At 42.9% G+C, this 26605-nt stretch overlaps 1 long non-coding RNA gene across 1 annotated transcript; it reads right to left on the bottom strand.

Annotated features, from left to right (window-relative positions):
• Positions 1-18696: 18696 nt before the first annotated feature.
• LOC120101453 (uncharacterized) lies at positions 18697-25153 on the bottom strand. Its single transcript, XR_005502012.2, has 2 exons — positions 24931-25153; positions 18697-19675 (listed from the first exon to the last, which is right to left on the bottom strand). It is a non-coding gene; the product is annotated as an uncharacterized LOC120101453 (long non-coding RNA).
• Positions 25154-26605: the final 1452 nt, after the last annotated feature.

Genomic DNA, 26605 nt, shown 5'->3' with positions numbered 1-26605 from the left:
CAGAGTCCATATAACCCCCAGTGGTCATTCTGGAAGTAGGTCATCTCACAAACAATGTGAGCACCATAACATAACCACCTTCTTTTCGGATCTATCCAACGAGACGATCACCCAGAGGCCCAGATGGCCCTCTCCCACTGCAACGGCTCTGTTTCCATCTGAGAGCATCAAATCTCAGAGGACTCAGCAGGTTCAAGGTAAGAGGGGTGTGGGGAGAACTGTACCCTTTAGAAGGAGCAGTTCCCCGGACCTTCTGTGCCTTATCTCTGCCGAGGTGGTTTATGAGAGCTTGCTTCCAATGGAGCTGCAGAGCTGGCTAAGTCACAGCTGGCTGGGTCACAGCTGGAGGTAGACAGAAAGTGAGATTCCGGAAGCACACAGAACAAATTCCTGCTCCACTCGGGGCACGTTTCAGTGTGAAACTACCAGGCGATAACAGCTGCTGTGGAAGTAAAGGCAAGTGGAGGTGTGTCCACCTTCAGCTAGAGAAGGGGCTACCGACGTGGGAAGCAGCTATCTGTGCCAATGGATACAAAGGAAATACTTTCATGGCATTTAGCAAGGAATGCCCGGAAATAGTAGAGGTAACTTGGGCTAGTCAGAGACATTTTTCATGGTTTTGTCCTCTGTTGGAACTCTTGAGGGCAGCTTGGGTGACTGGATAAGGATCCATTGCCCCTTAGGAGAAGAAATTCGGCAGAGCCTTCTCATCTCACAGTGTTTATCTGAGGGATAAATATCACCGACTTGGTACTTTCCTTATCATAAGAGTGGGCTTGGGTGGGCTCCAGGCTCCTTCATAGTTTTTCCAGTGTTGAAGCTACACTATTTCCATTATGGAGTCGATAGGATGCATGTGATCCTAGCTTTTTAATGTCCCCCGAAACCTCTCCCTTTGGTAGCACCTTCCTCCACCGATTTCTCTGCTAGGCAACTTACTTTGACCCCAGAAAAGGCTTCAGAAACTTTTTTCCTTCTTAACCTTTGCCTTCCCTGAGACCTTACGTGCCTGAACTGGTCCTGCTGAATGTAAGTCAGTGATACATGGAAAGAGCCTAGTCATCAAGACCCTGCCGTCCTACACCAGTTAGTTACCCCAGTCACCTAACAAATTAACCACAAGCACATGCGCAAGTCCCGCTGACGTCAGTCAAGCCACACCCAGATTAGCAGCACCTCCTGGTGACCAGTAGAATCATGAGGAATAATTATGAGGAAAAAAGAACGGTTGCTGCTTACATCGCTTAATTTGGGGGTGGTTTCTTATACAACACTAATTATACAGCCCTCTCCATCTTGCCGGGGTAAAGAGGCGGAGAACCTGAGAGTGAACTGATGCAGTGTTTACTGTTGGAACTCAGGAGTAACAAACTGAGGAACTAAGGAGGCGGGTCTGCTAAAAAGCTGTTTACATTCAGGGATAGAATTTATCTAAAGAGAAGACTAAGTCAAATAAAGAAGGTCGGGAACAAAGCCATAGTCATCGAGAAAGTCCAGCACAGCACTGAGTACCCAGGGGCTCTCTGGCTAAGGCACAGTAGATTCTCATTTGACTCCCATAGTTGCTGGTACAAGAAAGAGAGAGGCAGGAAGGCTTACTTCCATGATAACTTGCGGGACACTGTGTCTCAGGCACCATAGCTTTAGAATTAACTGGAGCCAGAGAAATAACCCAGCGAGTAAAAGCACTTTCCCTGACGTCTCATGACCTGAGTTCAATCCCCAGAACGCCCTTAAGAAGCCAGGTGCCATAGTGTTTATTTGTAATTTACTCCGTGAGATGGGAGTCAGAGACAGAATTATCCAGAAGCTTGAAAAACAGCTGACCTGAATGACTCAGCTTAGCAACAGAAACGGGGGGGGGGGGGGGACAGCCTGGAGGAGGGAGGAGGTTCTTAACAGAGTAGAAGGCAAGAATGACTCTCAAAAGATTCTCTCTGACTTTTACACAAATGCAATGGCATAAGCACATATAAACAAATGAAATAATTATAAGATAAAATTAGTATAAAGTGTTGTTAAGCTAATTCACTGTAAAAGGATCTTTGTTGAGCGAAGTTTGGCATCCAGAATATTCTGGTGTCTTAGTCAAATTACTTGAAAGGAGAAAGTAGTACCAAGAGAGAAAGACACATTACATCTGTGTAAATAACGATATCAAGCCATCATTTGTTTATTCTGATTGCATTCTGTTAGACTGCGTGGAGGGAAGACAGATGCACTGTAAGGTAGGAGCCTGTCACAGATGGGTGTGCATTAGGAAATATGGATGTTTTATGTCTTCAGGACGGGTACCTGCTACTGCACTCATGAACTCACAGCAGCAGTGGTCCCCTTGCACAAGATGTGCACAAGACCAAGCCAATCAACATGCCAGTACAGAGTGGGGAGGGGCTATCTGAGGAGTTGTAGACAGTTGGTGGTTTCTAGAGTTGGGAGAGTCAGTTTTCTTTAAGGATGTGGTCCCTGGTAGGTCACCGGTGCTCCAGGGGATGGCCCACACCCTAGAGTATATGAATAGAATAAATTACACTCTGAGTTTAAAAACAAAACAAAACATGAAGTTGGGGTGGAGATGGTGGAGTAGTGTGTGGGGTCTGGAGAGGGAGTGAAAACGCATTAATCACTTATGAAATTTGCAAAGAATTAATATTATATTAAAATATTATATTAAAAAATGAGCACTAGAGTGGGACCAGCTCACACTGACACAGGTCCATGGCAGTGAAGTAAAATTCAACCAGTCAAATTTCTTACATTTAACTCCCAGAATTTGGTAAATCTGTTGATTGTCTTAGAAATCCATGAAACTGGAAAGTGATGGCAAGAACTCCCAGTAGCATTGAATAAACACTGAATGGCTCTACAGGAGCCTTGATAGCACTCAGTCAGCCATGTGGGAAATCAGTGTACCAAAGAAGAATGGCTAAGGAAACTTCAGTACATATATACAACTGAGTATTGTTCAACCAAAACAGAAGAATGAAATTCTGCTATTTATAGCAAAATAAGTGAAATTGGAGAATATTATGTTAGGTAAAATGGACAAAGAGGCAGATATTACATATTTACTACTAATTCATGAAATGGTTAGGAGGGATAATGGAGGTGGGCATAGAGGAGGATTGGAGTCGGGTTCTAAACGCAATTGGCAGGATTATGCTCTCATGTTCTATACCAGCGGGTTGATCATAGCTCACAAAAACATTATATAGTTTACAAACAGAGGAACTTGAATAATCTAAATAGGAAGAAATTACAAGAAGCAAATGCTAATTACCTTGACTAATTAAGGAATGCTATATGTGTGTGCTGAAATAACAAATTACATTAACATGTAATTAGTGTATCAATAAAAATAAAAGATAAATAATAAAAATACTTCACAGTTACTGTATGTGGTGGTTTGAATATGCTTGGCCTTGAGAGTGACACTATGAGGAGGTGTGACTTTGTTGGATGAAGTGTGTCACTGTGGGGATGAGCTACACAAATACACATCATGCACACAAGGCACATACACAAACCACACACAAGCCACACTATATTTGTATATCATATGACATTCACATATATACAATGCATACAGACAAGCACCACATACACATACCAGACACATATCACACCATATATTTGCATGCATACACACACATACAGCACACCCATGCACATACCTCACACAGATACCACATACACACAACACATTCAAATGCATACACACAGAGACAGATGCACCAATACACACACACACACACACACACATGCAGCACACACTTCCAGATCACATATCATACCACACATACACACAACACATTCATACACACACATACATATAGCATACATATATCTGTACCATACATAAACACATTCACCATTTTCACTCACACATGCACCCATACACACATCACACAATTTACCACCCCCACAGTTTTACACAACACACAAACCACATATATACATAGCACACACATTACACCATGTGCATACACCTACAAAAAAATACCAGTTGGAACCTTAGTTCAGACTTCTTAGGCTTCAGCACTAAGGGAAATGAATTTCTGCTATTGATAAGCTCCCCAAATAATGGCCAACTCTTTTGGCAGCCTGAAAGACAAAGACAGCTGGACCGTTAACTTCTCTTGGTAGGAAGTCTGGCCACAGGTTCTAAGTGGCTCTGCCGCCCTGTGAGTTCAGACCATGGGGGTGAGGCACAATCTTACAAATGGAGAACCTGTTTTCTCAGCAGTCTGCCTCCCATTCTCAGGCTACTCTTGGCATGTGTCACTGCCAGCCATGCCCAGTGCGTATGTGAGATCCATGACATCGTGTCACTGAACAGTGAGAGGGCAGGGTTGGGGAAAGGGGCCTGCTCCAGTCAAAGCCAATAGCCCCAGGGAAGCCAGAGGCTCTGGCCAAAGGCTACTTATACTGCTGTGGACTCTGCTGTCCAGGGGAGGAGGACACTGATCCCTGAGCTAGAACGACAGCTGTCAGAGTCTGTCAGGGCTGCACGTGTGAGGCTGGTGGGGCAGGGTGGAGGTAGGGAGCTAAGAGAAACTTCACTGGACAGAGCAGCAGGTGAGCTCTAGTTTTTGCTCTCTGAGCTTTTGTTTCCTTTACTTTTCAGGAACAAGAAACCCAGAGGACAGAGCCAGAGCCTGTGTCCCACTATGGGACAAAGGCAGGGAAAGCGGCAGACACTTGGCAGAGATTTACCCTCTTTTGCATTTCACCTACGTGCTCTTGGCCACTTGTGTGAACCCTCTGAGCAAACTCAGATTCCACAACTTCCACACGAGGATCAGAGAAGTGAATGAGTACCTTGGCCTTTGAGAGCAGGAGAAGCAGGAAGTTTTGTGCACACAGATTTCAATCACTTGTTCACCTTCTCTCCTTTTTTCTTTCCTTCATCCCACTTTCTCTCTGCCCTTCATTCTTCCTTCCTTCCTTCCTTCCTCCCTTCCTTCCTTCCTTCCTTTCCTCCTCCTCCTCCTCCCCCTCCTCCTCCCACCCCTTCAGTTTTCCCCCTACACCTGTACCTTAGACCAGGAATTTCAAATATCTCCACAAAATGCCTCTGACAGTTGAGAAAAGAACAAAATGGCTCAGACTCTAGTGCCCAACACAGATATGAGATTCCATTGCTGCCTCATATTTAACTTCTGAGATCCACGTGACCCTGGATTTTTATCATATATCCATATAAGTCAGTTCCAGTTCTTGACTGTAAATGAGATCCATTCTGGCTATTCAGACAGAACCATGGATTCTTCAGAAGATGGAGTATGCTGAACCCTCTGCGTATCAGAAACACAGCAAAACCACCTCTTCTGGGTCCGACCCAGAGACCACCAGTGGGACGGCCCTTGATTTTAGCACTCCAGCTCCACTACAACACAACTGCTTGCTTTGACCCCACTAAGGACCTGAAATAAAGATGTGTCTCCATGTGGAAATGGATGGCTCTGCTACATTGCCTCAGGCCAGTTGAAGTATTGAGTGATTATGTGTGTGTAGGGAACACCCTAGATTCAGCCATAATGTTGCTGCAACGGAAGCCTAAAAAGTAAATTCCAGCTTCTATATATGGATGCAGGACTCAGAAGATAGACTAGTTCTTGAAAAAAAGAGACTTTCAGAACACACCAAGTGGTTGGCAATGGGCCTAAGCTATCCATTATCTATCTGAACATTATTTTTTAGCCACCGGTTTGCAAAGGAAGTCAATGTTTTATAAACAGACTTCCTGTTCTCTCAAGCTTTATCTCCTTTGGGTAGTCCATGTACTCCCAGGAATGCAACTGTTCTCTCCCTAGACTCTGGTCATTCTTATAGCCTGGACCTGGGACTAATGAGTGACTCATCCTAAAAGGTGAGCAATTCCCACTTCTAGGAGATGAATTGTGTCCAGTACATTATTCATGTTTTTGTAGGAGCCCCAAGTCCTACTGTGAAGACCACATTCCAGGGTTTCTTGTGGTTGCTTTTTGTATCTTTCTTTCTCTGCACCATGGATGTAGATTCTATCTAGTAAAAGTGATTTGAATTCATGTACAACTTGGAATGTTGTTCACAGTGAAAGATTAGGCTATTCTTTTGTCCTGGTTAACAATTCCTATTAAAGGCTGGGGCAATGGCTCAGTCAGTAAAGTTCTTGTCCTGAAAGCCCTGAGCTTTGAGTCTCCAGACCCATGTAAAAAGCCAGGCATGGCGGTGTATGCTTGTAATCCCAATACTGGGGAAACAGAGACAGGCGGATCCTTGGGAGTCACACAGGAATGATGCCTGAAATCTACCTCTGACTTTAGCATCATGTGTATATATGTACATACATGTACACACATAAACACATATACACACATAAAATAGTCACAATTTCTGTCAGAAGTGAAACTCACCAGGAGGCAGTCTTGAGGGGCCCACACTCGCTTGGGACTTGGAGTTACTTTATTTATAGATGTCCTGAAGTTTCATCCTTTCAATGAGCAGAAGGCCCCAAGGCTATAATTGAATATTCTAGAAAAACAACACATGACTCAAATTTCCCTGTGGCTGAAGGTGGTGGGATCATTAACCATGGAGGTTAATGCCTCTCTGGGAAATGCAAAGTGACATTCACCCAGAAACATGGCTCTGTCATTGTTTGGAATGATTCTCCTGCAAATTCTCTCCAGGGAGTGGATTTGCAAGCCACTGGACAGATTTCAAATATGTACATACTGAATGAGAGATCCTTTATGAAGTGGAACTCATATAGGAGGCTTGAGGTTGGTAAATTATACCACTGCAATTTTTCTTCTGTAGTTAGAATCATAGCTTTGCTGTTGAAGAGGTAATCAGGGTCCTGTTCAGGGAGTATAAAGTCACTCAACTTCCTGAGGCTCATATTTCCTGCTTAAAGAGAGGCCCCATCTCTTGACATCTGATTTCACATCCTTAAACGAGGCCTTTCTGCTACTGAGACCAGCTATATTCCATATTAATGGTGTGACTCTCCATTTCTCTCCATCCTGCTCAGACCAGTAGGCTAGATTTCCCAAGCTTGCTTTAGGCACACCCTTAGAGTCACTAATAATATTTGTACTTCTCTGAGAATAATCAGTGTCTTGGACAAGGCAGCGGATGGACACTCAAGGAGGTGCCTCTTGCTCATGCTGAATGCACAAGGACATGGGTCCATATATCTACATATAAATTTGAAATATGACTTGCTTATCCCTACAACGCATGGGGCAGAGTTACAAAGATTGGATACAGCTGGCAGTGATAAGCCTCTGGTTCTACCTGCTGTCATATACATCAGCTCTTCTCAACTATCCCTCCTGTATACCTAAGTATTCCTAGGGATATGCCAAGTATTCTCAAGCAACCCCTTGTCATTTCTATTTTGTGCCTCATTATTTCTTCTCTGTCTCTATCAAAGGTAACTTCCTAGGCCCATGGTTCTTCAGCTAGTGGAAGAATGCTGACACCCAAGACTCCTACATATTTAAGGTCTTTGCTGAGTTTCATATTCTAGAATTCTTGGCTACTCAAGTTTTTCTCACATCCTGTCTTCAACTAAAACACTCACAATAAGAACAATATGGGGTTGGTCTCTATATGAATGCAACTATGATAACAACCACATTGGATCCACAATCATTCCATCATTTTTTGCACATCAGATAGATGGCTTCTTGTCAGGTCCAACATCTTTGTTGAAATTTTCTTTTTTGATGAGGTTTCAGTCCTATTCCACTGCCACATTGCTAAGTGATCTTGGGCAAAATATTTAATTTCTCTTTGTTTCAACATACTGACGTATAAATTATGTGCTAGATAGCAGCTATGTTTTCTCCTGTTCTAGGACTTGACCCTTTGGAAGCAAAGCACATTGTCATCCAGCACAGAAGAAGGCATTCACTACTGCTGTGTCAAGGGCTGGAAAGAGGAAAATAACAATTTATAAATAAAAGATTGTTGGTTTTTTTCCTCTTTCTAACAAGTAATGGGTCTCTCTGACCATCAGTCTTTTTAGCATCCTCCAGCAACTTCCCATCATACTTTGTAGAAAGTTCAAGATGCAGTGGCATCCTACTCTTGTGACATTACCTCACACTTACTTAATATGTTCTTCTTTCTGTCTCTGGAATGGGCTGAGCCCCATTATCTCAAGGTTGTTTTGTTTTGTTTTGTCTTACCAGGGATTCTCATCTCCAAGGCAACCTCTGATTGTTCCTTTCCCTTTGTGTATATCCTCAGGATGCCTTGTGTGCTATTCTCCCCACTTTTATCTACTGTGTTCTATTATAGCTCATGGGTGAAATCTATTGTCTATAGATTCTTTTGTGCTGCAAGAGCAGGCTGAGTATTATGTATGATGCATATGGAACAGAGACTACACAGTCTACAAGTCATCATCTGGCTCATACAGGTAAAGATTTTTAACTCCCTTATCCCATAGCATCATTTACATTACTCACACTAGTACTTTAAATGTTAAACCAAACTACTTCCCACTTCATTTGCTTTTAACTTTTTTCTCCTGACTGAAATGTAAATGTCACCAAGTTGAGGGACTCATCTGTTTTGATCTGGGTGGTTTTATTAGCCTGACATAAAGCCAATAAATAAAGGTAGACCAGATGGACCAGGCCTATTTCCTTTTGCTCAACAGAAGCAACAAAAGGTTTAGCATTCATCATAAAATAAATCCCTCCACCTCCTGACTTTTACAACAGTTCCATGATCCACTGCCAAGCTCTTCTCTGCTTCTGCCTTTAACTCTCATTATGTTAATTTTTTTCTGTGTGCTGACACTCCTGACTGCCAGTACCTTCTTGTCTTTCACAGTGCCAACTATCTGGCCCAACCCTTGGCCCTCAGTAAAACTTACAGCCCTCAAGGGAGAAACTGATTGCTAGGATGCCAATCAAGGGCAATTCTGCCTAGCTTTTAGATATTTATAAGGAACTCTAAATTGTAATGAACTCAGACAAAAATTTCAGGGAGTTTTACAGTTAGACCTCTCTTTGGGTGGGGGTTTATTTCAAAAGAATAAATCTAGTTTCTCGTGGAATAGACCTTAAGGTGCAGAAGTTTTAATCTATAACATCCAGATATGAGTCATAGAGGAGCTCTTGTAGCCACCTTGGCAGATCTCAATGTCACACATTCAAGTATGAGGGAAATGTGTCTAAAGTGTAGAAGGTTAAATTTCTATAGCTTCCTTTATTAGAGTGTCAATCTCTTCATCTGTTCAAGGAGAAACCAGGTTGGACCCTGGATTTGCTGTCTGTCTTACTAGGAGTGGAAATGGAGTCAATACTTACACTATACCTTCATAATTTTTCACTTCAATAAACTGTTAGAATATTGTGCTGGTTTCAACTTGACACAAACCAAACTAAAGGACTGCATATGTGAAATTGATACATAGGAAGGTCTGTGGAGTGTTGTCTTTATTACTGTTCGATGCATGAGGGCCCAGCTTTGCATAGCATTGCCCCTGGACAGGTGATCCCAGTTATATATGAAAGCAGGCCAAGCAAACCATGAGGAGCAACCCAGCAAGCAGCACTCCTCCACAGCCTCTGCTTCAGTTTCTACCCTTCAAACTGGACTATAGACTATAAGCTGAAATAAACCTTTTCCTTCCAAATTGCTTTTGGTCATGGTGTTTATCACAATAGAAAGCAAATAGAACAAGCATCACATTCTATTTCATAATGTTTTTAAGAAGTAGTTTTTATTAAGAGGTGCAGCTATTGCAACCTCACCTTTATAATGTTGAAGTCAACATCCTGGTCTGTATCCATCTTCCGTACACTTGTACCTGTGCTGACATTCCTAGTAATCTAGTAAGATGGATAGCAAACTCGGGGCCCAAGCTGGTTTCTTCCTAAACAGATGAAGAACTTGACACTCTAGTAAAGGAAGCTTTAGAAATGTAACCTTCCACCCTTTAGATGTACTTCACTCACACTTTCTTTGGAAGATCAACTTCTCTTCAGTGGAATGAGAAATGCACTGAGTGGTCTTTATTTGCCCCTCCCACTCTACCTTTCACTTAAGCCACGCTGCTCAAAGCTGCTATCCCTTGCCTGCCTCTCTTACCTTCTAGCTTCTGGTAGGGTTTGGCTGGTGATAGACAAGGAAACAAGTTGGAGGATATCATGAGAGTAAGGTCAGAGTGTTCATTTCCCCAATGCCCTCCCTGCCAGGCCTCGACTTGGCAGTCTCCATTTTCCTTGACAAAGACAGGTTGTGTTCTCCAGCTGAAGGTGTTCTGGTTTCTTGGAGTACCTCCATTCTCTTGTCCTTTCAGCCTCAGGATGGTTATGGCTAATTCAGCTACCATTTCCACAGTGTTTTACTATTCCAGTTACATTTTTATCCATGTGACTTATTAAACTCTCTTTAATTCTTCATGTCAATGTTATTATTTGTCTTCATTCATGACCCAAACAACAAATGGTACCAGAAACTGAGAAAGCATTCTAAAACTGGGATTCTAGGCTTGGGCTCTCCCCATGTTTACTTAGCTCACATGGATGATCATGTGTGCAGTACTGGTTGTTATGGTTTATAACGGCCTCATGATTATGAAATCACTAGTTGTGGCAAGGAATGGAATGGAAAGCACACACAAAAAGTACAAACTTTGTAGTCAGTGGCCTTGGCTGGCTCTTTAGTCACTCTAGTGACAATGGTGAAACAGTGACAGAAGCTGTAATGACCTGGCTACCTACCGTAACGAGTACATATAGCACGAAGAGCAAATGGAAGTGTTGCATGTCCAGCCAAGATCACAAGTAGAGAATCAGAAAGCCTCTGAGGTCTTCAAGACAGGGTCTGGGTAAGTGGCTCAAGGTCACTTGTTCCTCCTACCTGAAGGCTTCCTTAGAGTTTATGATGGTTAGTTTAAGAAAAAAATGACACTACAAGTCAATTTATAGTTTGTTCTACAGAATATTCTGTAATCAAATGGGAATGCTGTTCTTTTTCTGCAACTTTGCTCAGTAGTGACCCTAAACAGATAGTGGGATGGCCACTATCTCCAAGTGGGTAGAGCTTTTCAAAGCTTTGAATAAGAACCACTGAAAAACTGGTGACAAGGGAGTCTGGAGAGTAATATAGGGATAGAGTTTTGGACCTAGGCATTGAGTCTGAAGATATTGAGATGATGATATTTATCTCTGAGTCTGTAATTATCCTGACACAAATACATTCACAGATATTCTAAAAGACACTTGTGTCTCTCAATCAGATATATCAGACTACTGAAACAATAGACCTCCCCAAACTGGGAATTTCCACAGAAGTCTCATGCTTGGAGAAGGGTAATCTCCAGAAAGAAATTTCACACAGTACTGACAATTAGTCATACCACCTTATAGGGTAAGACAGAAGCCCAGAAATGATGGGTTAGTGGTAGTGTGGGACCTCATATTGACTTGGACTGCTGAAGTATTCATATCTTTGGCCTTTTTTAGACTTGGTGTGGGATGTCTTTTTTGTCCGTCTTCCCAATGTAGTCACATTGGGAATCTCCTTTTTCTGTTTTCCATTGTAGTGAGAATTTTGGTTTCTTTTAAAATACAGAAATGTTATGTGAATATGTTATGGTTTTAATCCCGGGTGTGGGATATGGGACTGCTTCAGATTGTTCAAAGCAGCTGACTATGATTTGCCTTGTGCTCTGGTAGGGGCATGATTTTGCCAGCTGAAGATAGTTTACATTTGGAATTCTAAGGATTCTTCAGAGGGTATGTAAATGCCAGAGCCCTAAGAGAGGTGGAAATTGCTGCTGCCACACTTGTTGCTGTTGGTCCTGCTGATGCTGCTGGTGCTGATGCTGTTGGTACTGATGCTGTTGGTGCTGATGCTTCTGGTAACTGCTTGTTGTTTGCTGTTTGGTGGTTGCTGGTTGGCGATATCTTGTCAATGTAGACCAAACTTTCCCAAGGAACTCAGCTCCCTTAATCTGCAGGAAGTAGTCTAATGAGATTGCCACCCCATTTTCTCTCTAACCTTCTTTCTCTCCTACCTAGCATTGTGGGTTGGAAAAGATAGGGGTGGTATAGGAAGGTAGGACAAAGAATCCAGTAAAGTAGCCAAAAGTCTGGTTACATTCTATTTTAAATGTGGTCCTTTCAACTGGCTATGGAGGCCAGGTGGCCAGACTTTACTTGGGGCACAGTCTGTGATCCCCCAAGTCTGATAACAAGGGCACTTGCTACAGATAAAGGGCCAATCAGATGGGCAGGCTTATCTGTCTGAGTGATATTGGTCTCTCTTTTTAGTACATATGCCACTGAAGTGAACAATGTACAGGTCTTTTTCAGTTAACCTTGTACGTGATCTCTGTATGGTTACAGAAACAAGGATAAAGTGTGTACATGTGTTCAATAAAGATGGCGCCCCCTCACCAAGACTGAACTGACCATCACCATTACCAAGACTGTCCTGGAAAAAAGCCAACATAAACCTCTAATGGAGGATCATTCCTTAAAAGACCTTCAACTCTCTGATGCAGTATGCTTACCATGGTCCTTTCCTGCTATGGAAAAGGAAAGGTTTGTCCTTACAGGAAAAGATGCCTATTTTGTTCATTGAATCGCTTACCTTACAACGCTCCAATCAATACTATCATTTGGGACTCTATGGACAATATTATCTAGTCTCCTGCTGTTTTATGCACCACTGGCTGTAATTTGTCATTTTGTAACAACAGCAGGAGCATGGCATGGGGCTCAAGGCTAAAGAATTTTCTAGTATGCTCTCTCATTCAAAAGGAGCTGTCTGGAAGCACGGTGGTGTAACCAATATCCCCAAACTTAGAATTTTAACACAACAAACAGGGCCAATCAGATGGGCAGGCTTATCTGTCTGAGTGATATTGGTCTCTCTTTTTAGTACATATTTGCAGGTTTCTGTGGGCCAGAAATCTGAACATGGCTCAGCTGAGAACTTTTGCTTCAAGGTCTCTAGCTGGCATTGGCCAAGGCTACAAACATCTCAAGACTTGTCTCCCAGGAATAACTACTCCCACTCATATGGCTATTGGCAGAAGATGACAGCTTTTTGCCATGCAGATCTCCCCTGAGAGCAACTCACAACAAAGCAGCCGGGTTCTCTGAGAGCAAGCAAACAAAAGAGTGAAAGAAAACAAAGAAGACACAACTTTTCTTCAGCCTAGTCTCAGACAGAGACATTGCCTCATTGTGCCATGTGCTATTCATTAGCTGCAAGGCAGTAGGTCTAGCGCATATTCAAGGGGAAAGAATACATAGAACCATGAATGCCTGGAGGCAGGGTCGTTGGGAGCTATTATAACTCCAGAAACAACAGTAAGATGATCTACTGAAGCATCAGGTTAGCTAGAAGGCAGCAGCCTGTGAGGGCAGAGTGCTATTCAGGAGCATGCAGAATATGGCTAGAAGTACTGAGTCCACCACGCAGAGAAGGAATAGTTCTGGAAAAATGAGTAGAGGTAAGAGTACCCACAGACATACACTTCACTAGTCAAGAAATAACCTGATTTGGAGATGGTGCCTCTCTTCCTTGTATTCTCAAGCTCAGCAGGTTTAAAGATTCTAATGGCCAAGGAGGGAAATGTTTCCCCTAGGCATCACAGCTATGGGGAGAAACACAAAAGAGAGAAAAGAAACAAGTCATTGATTTTTTAAGGTACAATGGGAATACCCACTATACAATGGAGGCAAGGAGACTTATGTTTGACACTGGGGGATTTCAAGGCAAGGGTGGGAGATCAGAACAATGGTGGTTCATGCTAACTGTCAATTTTACTGGATATTTGAATAATGTAAGTTTGGTGAGGCATACTTATGGCTGTGCCTATGAGGCTGTTTTCAGTGAGGATTGATCAGGACTGACTTACGCTGAATGTGGAATCAGAATCCTATGAAGTGGAGGCTCAGATAGATAAAACGGGGAACGGGAAAGCTGGTGGGGAGCCATCATTCCCCTTGATGGTGCATAATGACACGAGCCACTCTGTTCTGCCTCGGCCTTCCTACCCAGACGGACTGAGCAAAATGAACCTTTCCTCCCTTAAGTTGTTTTCGTCAGGTATTTTGTCAGAGAAATACAGCAGTAACTAGGACGGGATCCTGACCAAAGAATACTCTTTGTTTTGGAGTCCTGATTGTGTGGTCTCCAAATGGAGGAAGATATTGCCAGTGAATATTTTGGCAAAGGGGAACATGGAATTGGGTAACAGAAGGTAACAATAATTATCATTTTAGGCCAAAGGACTAGGTAGAGAAATGGGGTCTGCAGAGGCTGTAATTTGGGATAATTTGTGTCTTGGGCTCTGTTTTTCTCCCACTGCTTTCTAAGAAGAGCACATGTGACTAAATGTTATTTCAGGTGAGAGTATAAACCACCTCCCCAACATGACCCAGTAGTGAAGAGACTTCGACAAGGCAAAGGAGTGAAAGGGCAGGCAGGGAGGAGAGGCTGTCACTTGCTAATGTTCATCACCCCTGCCCTTCACTACCTCGGTGCTCCGGGAGGTGGATATTTACAGGCCACACGGGAAATGGGTATTGAAGCAAACCTGGCAAGACTCCAGGTGGTGGAGATAAAGTTTGTTAGTCTCCTCGCTCCTTTCATGCCAACGGATATTAGAAGTTATTGTTTTTCTGTCAAAGGCCAGTAACTGCGACTAAGTGTGGGCCCTTTGGAAGGCAGTTTCTGAGAAAAAAAAAATTGAATTGGGGTGGCTGATTTGGAAACTGACTCCAAGAAGCAGAAGGGAGGGAAAAACCTGTAGGTTTATTGACAACAACATGTCCTCGTGGCACCTGACGTGTAATCACCTGGGGACTCTGAGGAAAGTTTAGTTGTACCTTAGAACAGTTTCACAAAGCCTAAAAAATATTGGGGCATTTACCTACAGTCTTCTTATCCATAATCCACTGAGCCTATATCTGGAGAAACCAACTCAATTCAGTTTTCTGCTATACTTCCAAAATGTCTTTCTACAGCTTTAGAGAAAGCCTGGAGAAACGAGGTTGAGAGGCATCTTGAGTAGTCTCCCTGTGTCATTGATACAAGACAAGGGAAAAGTGCAAGGTCCACCCATCAATATTACCTTAAGGTCAGGTGGACCGTGGGTCCATAAGGATGTATCAGGAGAACCAGATGGGCCTCAGAAGCATCCTCTCACTCTTATAGACAGGAGTCCCTGGTCTGCTTTTTCCATTTGACCCACCGCAAGGCTTCCTATTCTTATTGACCACATAGTACCTTGTTGTTCCTTGTTTATTTCATTAAGGAGATGAAATTTTTATAAACAGTTTCTCTCTCAACTCTTGGATCATTCTGATTAGTCTTGTGCCTAAACTCTCACAGATAATGAGCATTACAATTTATGGAATGTACAGCTTTCATGATAATTATAGCTCCTTGGAATCAAGGCTTCTTTCTTCTGTTTCCAACTTAATAGCATTTATTTTTGAGGTTCTGAGGAGTAAACCCAGAACCTTGTGCATGCTAGGCAAGTGCTGATCACTGACCCCATATCCCCAGCCCCTACCTATGACTCTAAATGGGAAGGAAAGATCACTTCCAAGACTCTCTTGCAACAAGGTCATTTACACGTGATCTGGACTCTACCAATCAGATATCATATACCAGAAAGTGACCAAGTACTTCTGAGGCCCACCTGGTTCTGATACATCCTTATGGACCCGCAGTCCACCTGACCTTAAGGTAATATTGATGGGCAGACTTTGCACTTTTCCCTTGCACCCAAGCATAGGGAAGCAAACTCAAGAATTCTGCAAAACAGTGGCAGCTGGGATAGCGTCATATAATACCCAGAAGCTACCAAATCACAATTATAGTATATATTCTGTGCCCAGGAAAATGCTTATCTTGGCATTAGAAATCACAAGGTATGAGTTTGGGTGTCATCGCTGGCTGTGCAGACAGCAATCTGAGTTCAGCCACCCTTGCAGTTCTATAAGAGAATCCATGTCTTCCAAGAGAACCCCCTCTCTCAGGTTTTCTGCTATAATAACAAGAATCTGTCTCTGTATTTTTACAAAGCATCTAATAAATAGGGCAAAGTGCTTTCTGAGTATGTAGTATCAAATTAATTGGTGGATTTAGAAGTGGAATCAATGACTAAATTAAAGTCACATAAACTATACTAAATGTAAAGTACTAAATTTAGTGGGTTGTTGCCAAGGGAGGAATCATCTCTCTCTCTCTCTCTCTCTCTCTCTCTCTCTCTCTCTCTCTCTCTCTCTATTCCTGCCTTCCCTTTTCACCTCCATGAACATTCTATCATATATATGATATACAATATATGTGTATATATATATATATATAATAATACTAAATATATTAGGTAGATTATTCTGGGTACAGAGCTTGTCTGTGTTTGGGAAGCTATATGCTATATGCTATGGAAAGTGAAAGTCACATGCGAACTTTAACTCAGATCTCCAAGTGGAGTTGTATTCTGCTTGGGAGATAGAGGAAGTCTAGTTGGTCAGATGGCTACAAAAGTGTTTATAGCTGCATCATTAGCTGCTTTGATCCCCCATCTACCATGATTCTATGTCTCCTTGAGGTGCCAAATCCAACTCTAGTTTCTCTACAAATCTCTCTCTCTCTCTCTCTCTCTCTCTCTCTCTCTCTCTCTCTCTCTCTCTCTGTGTGTGTGTGTGTGTGTGTGTGTGTGTGTGTGTGTGTGTTAGCTTTTACTATTCTTTCTAACACTTTTTCGTTACCTCCATTTCACTAAGTTTTCCTGGTTAGAGTCTCAGGCATCTGCAATTCTTTTTCTTCTAGAACTTCCCCTTAGCGGGCCGTAAAAGCAGAGATTGACTATATGATGATATGCCTATGCAAAGTGCTCAGTAAATATTTGCTTCCACATGTCAGCTCAAAGTAATACATTTTTTCTTGCCTATTGTCTCTTCTTCCTGTTCTTCTAGAATGTCTTGGCTAGACAGCCCAGCTAAGTAAACTCAAACTGAATTTGTGCCTTATTAGGTATGTGTCCCTTTGTGCCTTTCTGTTTAACTCAGCCATCCACTGAACTATTGTGACTAATGCTATCATTTTTGTCATTGTGAGGGATACAATGATCTAGAAAATGTTTTCAAATTTTGGTTCCTGAACCAATAGCATAGAACTCAAGTAGGAATGAGGAAATTCTCAAGCTGTGCCATAGTTGTTCAGAGTATGTAGGGACAAGACCAAAAGGCTGGTCCAAGAAGTCCCTCAAATGCTTTCATGTGCACTTAGTTCAAGGAGCCCTGCTTGAAACAAATGGTCCTTAACCTTGGCAGTCCTCTGCAGGAATTAGCTGTGGAGTCCAATTTGTTTTTAATTTTACTACTACTACTACTACTACTACTACTACTACTACTACTACTACTATTGTTATTATGTGTAGAGACGTTTTGCCTAAAAGTATGTCTTTGTAGTACACAGAAGCCAGAAGAGGAACTGAACCCAAGCCCTCTACAAGAGCAACTGATGCTCTTAAGGTTTAACCCATCTCTCCAGCCTCTAGCACTCCTTTTTAATTAGCCAAGATGTGGTTTCCTCATCACCCAATTGAACCAGATGCTCCAACAACAAAGTCCAAGGATTCCTAGTTTCTCATAGCTCCCAGTTGCTCTCTATTGTGAAGCTGGGGCTGACACACTCAATAGTCATGAGTTTCAGTGGCTGTAGTGGGAAGCAAACATTGCAGCGTTCTAGAAGAGAAAAACCACGGCACTGCTTTGACCTGTCAATAATGCTACGTGCTGTCACAAACTTCCAAAACACTGGGAAATTAAAACCCTCAGGTTAATTCTCACTCCAGTTAGAGCTTAGTACAGCCACAAACCACTACTTCATGCAGTCATTCTGAAGACCCAAGTTCCTTCTCTTGTGGTTCCGTCTTCCTCTATACGCTTGGCATCTTCTGTGTGCTTCTGGTAGATGAAAAGACAGCAAAGATCTGAGCCTACATGGTTTCACCTAATTCCAGGGAAGGCTAAGAGTGTAGTTCTGATGTGAACCCTCAAGAAAGGGACTGTGAGACATTATCAGGCGGCCCTAGCATGCTATTTGTGATTTTTCCCCAAATGACTGCCAACAGTCACCTTGACAGATGAACTCTGAGTTTGTGTTAGTCACAGGCTGGGCATTCTCATTAGTAATGTGTTGAGTCCCCATGATTTTCAAAATGGATGTAAGTGAAGTTACACTGGCTGTCCCCAAAACTGTGAACCACTCTGGGATATTCTAAAGACTACACAGTTCCAGGGAAAAGTTCCAGAAAAGCAAGGAAGAAGAGGTGGTTTTTAGAACCATTCAGAAGCCATGGAGGAGGAAGCAATTTATAAGTCTGATTAAGATAGGGAAATGACCAGACAACTATGGACATGCGTGCTAGCTACATTTATGCACTTATGCATGATCAATTGAACTCTCCCTGTGTGGGATGTGCCATACCTCAGTGCACCTGGCAGTGGAATCTGCCAAGTGTTTGCCTGCATCTTGCCTGTAGCAGGTTGGAGGGAATAATTGACTGTATCGTTCTGTGGGAGGTCAGCAGAATTATTCACAAAGCTTGTGCACCCTGAGTTTTGTGTCTTTTCGGTGACTCTCTTTAGTAGTTGGTCTTTTCGTGTATTAACAGTGGTTTCAAAAACAGCCAAATGATGGTCCCTAAAATCAGAGTGCAAAGTTTTTTATTTGTGGTTTCAAGGAAATCAGTGAGAGAAGCCAGAATTACCAGAAAGAGTGCTACCTTTGAGGATGCAACAGAACTCTCACAGGATGTGTAGTTGCTGTAGACTCAGCCTACAGCCGGGTGGGAATGCGTATGGATGATTGGCTCTTACAGTATAGAGTGGCGAGCTCTTTAGTGAGCATAGAGCCCAAGTTGAAGGTAAGGAAGCCTTTGCAGGGAAAGGGCTGTAGTTTATAGTTGTGCTTATCTGCAAATAACAGATTATACCCTAATCTTCACCTCCTCCAACATAAACAGCAACTGCAACAAGCAGGAATTCTAATTTTCAGGAGGAAGGCGGTTTATGGCTGTGTGGCACAGCTCAAACCTGCCAAAGGGAGCCTTTGTACATTTACAGCAGATGGCATTCATTCTCATGGTCACAAAACAGTTCTTAAATTTCCATCAATCAATTCTTCCTTCCAGTCAGGAACAAGAGGAAGAACAAATGACAAAAATTATAGCTGAACCTGTCAGCTTTTTCAGAATCTCAATCCAAAGTAGTCTTATTTGAGGAGTTCCAACTGTGTCCTGGTTGGTACTCTGGATGCTGGGGTGATGAGAAATGTAGTGTTGACTGTTAAATTTTACCAAAACAGAGTAAACTGAATTTTTGCTCACTGGGAAGATGGGGAAATGGCTCCAGGGGGATAATGTTAAATCTCCCCAGAGGTGAGAGGATAGAAAGGAAGCTTCAAGCTCCTCTGTACCCTACTATTGATCAGATGACTCCTTTTGTAGCTGTAGACTCAGCCTTTGTCATTTTAGATGATTATAAGGCTGGGGCAGAATCTGGGTCCACTGAAGCGTAGAAATCATATCCTGTTTGCTAGCAGCTCCACACCATCTCTGGCGACAACATGAGGTGGGTGTTCCCTTAGTCTTTGAGGATCTTGATCTCAGGTGAAGCCAGATTCCTGTCTTTAAAAAGAAATGAATTTCGAGGTGAGCCAGGAAGAAGCAGAGTTGGAGTTTACTGCAAACACGAAGGAGGTGATCAGGGAAAGAGTAATGCCTGAGAACATGATGTGCACTTCTCAAAGAGGAGCCCCACAGTAGTGTCTCGGCAGTAGACTATGTCATTTTGGTTGTTTTCAACTTACATTTCTAAGCCCCCTCCCCCTATTTTTCTATGAATGAGATAATAAGATATGCCTGGAGATGTCTTATTGGCTGTTATTATGATGAGATAAGACCACTGAGTCACAAGCAATGCACAGAGACTTGGGGCATGTCTTTCACTGTCAATGTGGTGTCTGGTGAGGTTGCTAGAAAATTGCAGGCTTGCAACTAGGAAGGCAAAGGAGAAAAAACTGTATGTAGGCCTTAAGCATAGCTTAAGCCTTAAGCATAGCTTAAGTTTCTGTTAAAATATTTTTATTTGAAATGCCTTTCTACAAAAAATACTGTCTCTGTGTTATTGTCTTTACAGTAGATGTCAGGATTATTATTTGATTAATTTTAGTTTACATGTGTGGGTGGTTTGCCTGAATGTATGCCTATGAGCCACATGCATGCCTGGTGCCAGCAGAGGACAGGAGGAGACATCAGATCTCCTGGAACGAGAGCTACAATGGACTGCTGTGTGGGGGATTGGGATCGAACTCCAGTCCTCTAGAAGAGCAATCAGTGCTCTTAACCGCTAAGTTCTCTCTCCAATCCTGAGTTAGAATTCTTGACCCTTATCAAGCACACTCTGGGCTGTGAGATCTTTGTGTCCTTCCTTCCTGTGTCTCATAACTTTCTCTTTCTATCTGCATTACTCTCACTTCCACAATTTTCGGCAAACCACCTGTAAACATCCTAAGGATGTGTGCTCGATATTCCACATACGACAGTGAACTATGCCAAGGAGTCCTCCCCATACAACTCCTATTTAGTGGGGAAGCCACGAGTGACACCCTGCTCACACCATAGCTTTCCCTCTTAGCAATGATTAGGGAGAGCAAGTATGACGTCCCATTGTATGGACAGGGATATGGAGGCCTAGACAGAGTGCAACATGTCTAATTCATATTGCCAGCCATAGAACAAGATTCAGTGAGGACCCCAGCCTTCTCCTCCTAAGGTTCAGTCCTTTCTCCTTTGTTTCCAGCTCTGGGTGCTCCCTAAAGAGAAAACAGAGCTGCAGCATTGGGCAGAACTGGATTGAAAACCCAGTGCTGTAATCCCAGACACCAGAATAGTCATCATTGGCTTTGCCTCCAAGGTCTGTCTGAGTGTTTGTAGTCCTGGGTGTGTGCTGAAAGAGGAAATCATAGCTCTTTCTTACAATCAGAGACTCGAGGGAAAGCTTTACCCCACAGCACTTCCCTGAAATGCTACTCTTTCTTCTCCAGGCCAGTCTTGACCACTGCACTTCCTCTACACAGGGACTGGAAAGGTTGGTCATAGGCTAGACCCTTTTTGCTCTTCACTCACACAGGGCTTTGCATGGGGGAGTGGCAGGGCATTTTCAGGCAGACTCTGATCTGCCCTATGTCAGGTAAGGCCCTTTGCCCTGTCCAGTCATCTGCTCTTTCCCTCCCCCATGCATTTTTCCTAACATTCATCCAGCTCCCCTTCTTCCCTGTTCTGGGCAATCATTGCCCTTAATGTTCAATGTTAAAATAAATTTACCGGCTTCTCCCATCTGTAGTGCCAGGGCATGAGCTCAGTAAGTACTGTTAAGTTGGGACTTCACACCAAACAATGACTATACAGATGTTCTGTTCTGTAGTTTACCATGCCCTTCATGTTCTGGCTTGCCCAAGGAGCCCTAAAGAGGACTGGGGTCTCTGTGCAGACTTATCTCTGCTTCCCATCCCACCTCCAGCCTCCCAGGAATGGAGCATCCCTCCTGTGATGCACAGGTTCCCAAGCTCTCAATCTCTGGCTCTGGGCTCCATGTCTTTGGATATACTTTTCTCCTCTCTCCTGTCTGAGGTCCTTGCACACTCACAATATCCAAACTTAAGCTCCTTGGTTCCTATTGGAATTGAGCTATTGCTTTTCTTCTGTATTAGTTGCTTTCTTCATTGTTGCCACAAAATACGTGTCAAAAGCAACTTAAGGAAGGATGAGTTTATTTGGCTCACACTTCCAGGGGGAGCACATTGTGGAGGAGGAGGCATGACATCAGCACACCACACATGCTGGTGTAGGACATTAGACAAAGCTGTGGAGAAAGTGTTGCCACATTCTAGAAACCCTCTAAGCCAAGATATTCATTCAAAGATATAAAAGTAATAATAGCTTATCTGTGTTGAATATGTATTACGTTTAAACATGGGACAAGCACTGTTATAGGTTCTTTGTGTACTATCTCTCTGAATTCTCATAACTTCACAGGGAAAATAATGCTTTCTTCAGAGGCCCAGAAGGCCTAATTAATTTTCTCAACATCCTGCAGTTATTTCAGAGGGCAAGCTATTAATCAAATGTCACACATGTCTCCCAACTTTCCCATCCACATAGGAGCTCATAGCATACACAAGATACTGCCTTGTGGATCAGTTACACAAAAGGGCAAGACAGTGCCTGCCCCAGCTCTTAACATTCAATTATCATCCATGTGTGAACATAGGAATGAGAAGCTGGGAAAAAGTGCTGAGCCTGATGCAGGTACAGAAAGGACTGACCAGAGAAGGTGGGTTTTGTCCGACCTGAGAGATGCAGGTTCGGGATCTGCAAATGTGTAGACAGTGGAAAGGAAGGGATAGAGTGGACAATGTTTGTCAGGTTTCTTCCAGTATGTCTAGAGTGTCCTGGCTGGACTTAGCTCAGGACAATTCAGAAAGGAAACTACCAGAAGAGCTTGGTCCTAATTAAGGTAGGAAGCACATAGAGCTGACACCATAGAGTGGAAGAGGAGGAGCTACTTTTTAGCCATCTCTCCAGGGGAGGGCAGGAAACAGTGAAAGGAGAGTCTATACCTGGAGGGAAGGTAGCCATTAGCTTCCAATCAGTGGGGAGGAAGAAATAAAGAAGCCACTGAGAACAGGACATAAGAGGATTCCTGTGGCTTTGTAAATGGACAGAGATTTCCAGGTAAAGCTGGATGTTACCCTATGTGTGTTCTTTCCCCATTCAGGTACTACTACTGTAAGAACATTATTCCAAAAGATTCAGATACTTTATACCTTCCTCTTCCTCTTCCTCACAATGTACTTAAATAGATTATCAAATTAAATAGGTGTCAAAAAAGTGTAAAAATGTCTAAAATATGGAATACAGATTTTCCTTAAAATGAAATAGTAAAACTATCATATGATCCAGCAACCTTACTGTTGGGTATATACCTAAAATCACATGAAGTATGTCAAAAGAGACATCTACAGTCTACGGTCACTGCCATGTTAATCACAATAACCAAATTCTAGAGTCAAGCTGTGTTTGTCAATGGGTAAATGGATAGAGAAAACAACAACAACAACAACAACAACAACAACAACAACAACAACACACACACACACACACACACACATAGACACACACACATGCACACACCATGAGATAGATAGACAGACAGACAGACAGATTGATAGAATATAACTTAGCCTTGGCTATATCAAAAGATGTGTTATAATGAGCAAAACAAACCAATAATCTAGGCCTTGGAAAGGTAAATACTGTGCACTCTCACCTATCTTGAAAAGCCAAATTCACCCAGTAGAGAGAAGAAACTGGTTCCTGGTTATGATTCTTTGGATGATTTTAGTAAGCTTGGATTACACAAACTGATTCTGGCTAATTCTCAGTGTACTTTCTCCGATAACAACAGTGAAAAGTTTGACTCGTAGAAACAAATTCAACTGATCATTGCCAGAAATGACAAGTCAAAGGCCTAGGCTAATGTTGGTCAGATGATACAAATTTCCATCAAGAAGAACAAGATCAAAACAGCTATGTTACAACATCATGGCTATCAGTCATAAAAATTTTATATAACTGAAAATTGTTGCTAAAGAGATTTTAAGTATTCTTACCTCAAAAAAATATGGTAATGCACATGGTAAATAGCTTAATTTATCCATTCTATAAAGTATGCATATATCAAAACACACTTGAAGTTGGGTATGGTGGTGCACATAATCCCAGCATTCAGGAGATTAATGCAGGAGAACATGTGTTTGAGGCTAGCCTGGGCCTTGACTTCTTGATTGTTGTCAGAAGTAGAGTAATGGAATAAGTTACCTCATAGGACTGCAGAGGTTAAATAGGTTACAAGGTGTGACTGGAACACTGTCTAGCTGCAACATGTGGAACATGAACATTAGCTATGATCAAAATCCCAATTTATAGATGAGGGACACTGAGACTTAGAGAGGCAAAAGGATTTTCTCCAGGCCACATGACCAGTTAGCAGCAGAATGATTTTCTCTCTACAACTTGATCTCACTTCAAACCTAAGGATAATGGATGCTCCTGGACACACATACTTCTCCCTGCTCTCTACAACAGGGATAATGTTTGTCGCCATTCTGTGCACGAGACAAGCTAAAAAGGCACCCAGTGGGCAGAACTTGAGAAAAGGTGATCAGAGTCATAGGAAAAGGGGAAGAAACCTTTGTTGACACTTTTACTGTGATCCAGAGTAGGTCAGGACTCAGCATATCTATTGTATAAAGGGCCACACAGTAAATAGCTCGCACTCTGTATGACGTGGCCACCACTCAGCTGTCCTCGCAATAAAGCAGCCATAGGCAATAAACACTCAGTCACTGCTGCATTCAATATAACTTTATTATGGACACTGAAATTTGAATTACACAAGATTATACTTTCTATATTGCAAGCTATTGCTCTTGTCCTGATTTTTTCCAGCCATTTAAAAATATAAAATCTAGGAAAAGGGATGTCTAAACACTTATCTAATATGCCTCAGGCCCTGGGCTTGATCCCTAGAAAACACACACACACACACACACACACACACACACACACACACACAGAGAGAGAGAGAGAGAGAGAGAGAGAGAGAGAGAGAGAGAGAGAGAGAGAGAGAGAGAGTAGCTTGTGGAATCTACAAAGAAGCAGCAAGAGGGCAATACTGTTAAGAGGTTTAGATCCATTGACGTTCTATCAGAATCCCTAAGACTCACTTTACATGCAGGGCTATGGAGGTTCAAGTGTTGTCCTGGCCTGAGAACACAGCTTACTGAGAAGAGGAGCTAGGATTTAAGTCCTCTGCCTACCTGCCCCATGATGCTCTTGGATCTAGGTACACTAGTTCCCTCTGCAGCTGTGTGGGAGAAGGGAAGCTGCTCCAATGGACAGGCCCCTTCTGATGTAACATGGTATCTCTGTAGGCAGGTCTATAGGGAACAGCATCTATTCCCCAGGATTCCTAGCTCCAGGAAATAATAGATCCCAGATGGAGTCTGAGGCAGGCATCGCTGCAGGAAAGACTTGGTCTGTGGCTTGGGGAGATAGTCCTGCCTAAACAAACTTCTGGTCTCCATGGCAATCTGGCAAGAGCCACCATTCCTCAGTGCATTCTTCAGCTTCTATTACTGTCTCACAAACCCAGGGCAGTCGACTTAGGGAGAGGAAAGGTTGATTTTGGATTATGGTTTTGGAGATTCTACTTGGTGATTGGTTCTGGGTTTATTGTTCCTTTTAGGCTTTTGGAGAACAGGTGGCTGAAAACACCATCAAGAGAGTACATTGTGAAGGAAAACTGTTCCGTTCATGGTGGGGGCACAGAGAGAGAGAGAGAGAGAGAGAGAGAGAGAGAGAGAGAGAGAGAGAGAGAGAGAGAGAGAGAGAAGCAGCAACAACAGAAACAAAAAACAAAAGCAAAGCAAAACAAACAAAAACCAAGCAAACAAAAAAGCCAAGCAGCAGTGTCATTACTCCACCAAGGCTATGCCCTCAACAAGTTAAAGACCTCCTAAAAGAGCCCACCTCCCCATAGTGTCAAGCTGAAGACTGGAACTTTACGAACGGAACTTTGAGGAACATTGAAGACCCAAAATCTAGCATCTCACCTTTGGTCAGCAAGGAGCAGAAGGCTCCTACAGAGGAGTAGCCTCCATGGGCTAGGCAGAAAGGTTAGGGCCAGTCTTGAGGGTCTTAGCATTGTATTGGGCAAGTGGTGAGGAAATATGAATAAGGCGTGTGTGTGTGTGTGTGTGTGTGTGTGTGTGTGTGTGTTTGAAAGAGAGAAAGAGGGAGAGAGAGAGAGAGAGAGAGAGAGAGAGAGAGAGAGAGAGAGAGAGAGAGAGAGATCACATTTGGCCATGAAGTTTCTTGATGGCACAGCTGGGGACTTGGAGAGGTTTCACTCCCTCTTCCCATCTCCTGACTCTCAAACCTCAGCCTTGGCTTCTGCCCCCAACTCATCACTCTCAGCTGAGCAGGTGTTGATGCCGGGGCCTGGGATGCAACCTTTTCCTGCCCTGGAGGACACTATAGACCAAGGAGTGCTCCAGACTGGAACTACAGCTCCCAGGCTTCGGCAAAATTAATGTGGCTTCCTGCTCTCAGGTCTGAGCTTGTTCACACTGCACTGGAAAGGAAAACACTCCCACGTCCTGCAATGGGCACTAGGTCATGCAAGCTGCAGCAAGTCAAGCCCGTCTTAGTGGTTGAGAGGGTGACAATGGACCCAGGCCTGCTTGCCTACTTATTATGTATTCTTTTAAAATTGTTTCCAATCAGGCGGTCTCGAAGTGGAAAATACATGTAACAAAGAGTGAGGGGAAGGCTTCTCATAATCCTGCCTTCTAATAGCAAATGTTATTCCTTCTGTCTCTTTTTTTCTATGCACTCTATCCAAGAGATGCCTCAGGATGACTTCTACCTGGGGCGTTTGCTTCTCTTTTCACACGTGGACTCACATCTTTCTACATCAGTGCACATTTTTGC

The sequence above is a fragment of the Rattus norvegicus genome, chromosome 3, assembly GCF_036323735.1.
Source record: "Rattus norvegicus strain BN/NHsdMcwi chromosome 3, GRCr8, whole genome shotgun sequence".
NCBI classification, from domain to species: Eukaryota; Metazoa; Chordata; class Mammalia; order Rodentia; family Muridae; genus Rattus; species Rattus norvegicus.
This window is presented reverse-complemented; position numbering and strand designations above follow the sequence as displayed.